Source organism: Camelina sativa, chromosome 17 (genome assembly GCF_000633955.1).
Source record: "Camelina sativa cultivar DH55 chromosome 17, Cs, whole genome shotgun sequence".
Taxonomy (NCBI): domain Eukaryota; kingdom Viridiplantae; phylum Streptophyta; class Magnoliopsida; order Brassicales; family Brassicaceae; genus Camelina; species Camelina sativa.
Genome location: NC_025701.1, coordinates 16,949,139 through 16,949,342, shown reverse-complemented (window position 1 = coordinate 16,949,342; position 204 = coordinate 16,949,139).

Genomic DNA, 204 nt, shown 5'->3' with positions numbered 1-204 from the left:
TTCTAGCGTCTGACCTTGACTTTTGTTTATAGTAATTGCAAACGCCATAGTAACAGGAAACTGTCGTAGCCTCATAGGAAAGGGAAACGTTGCATCAAGTGGACTAACATACGTCCTAGGGATAAGTACTCTATCACCAACCATTTTTCATGTCAAGATTCTTGTTTCGATTACATGATTGGCCATCTGAGTAATAATTAACCT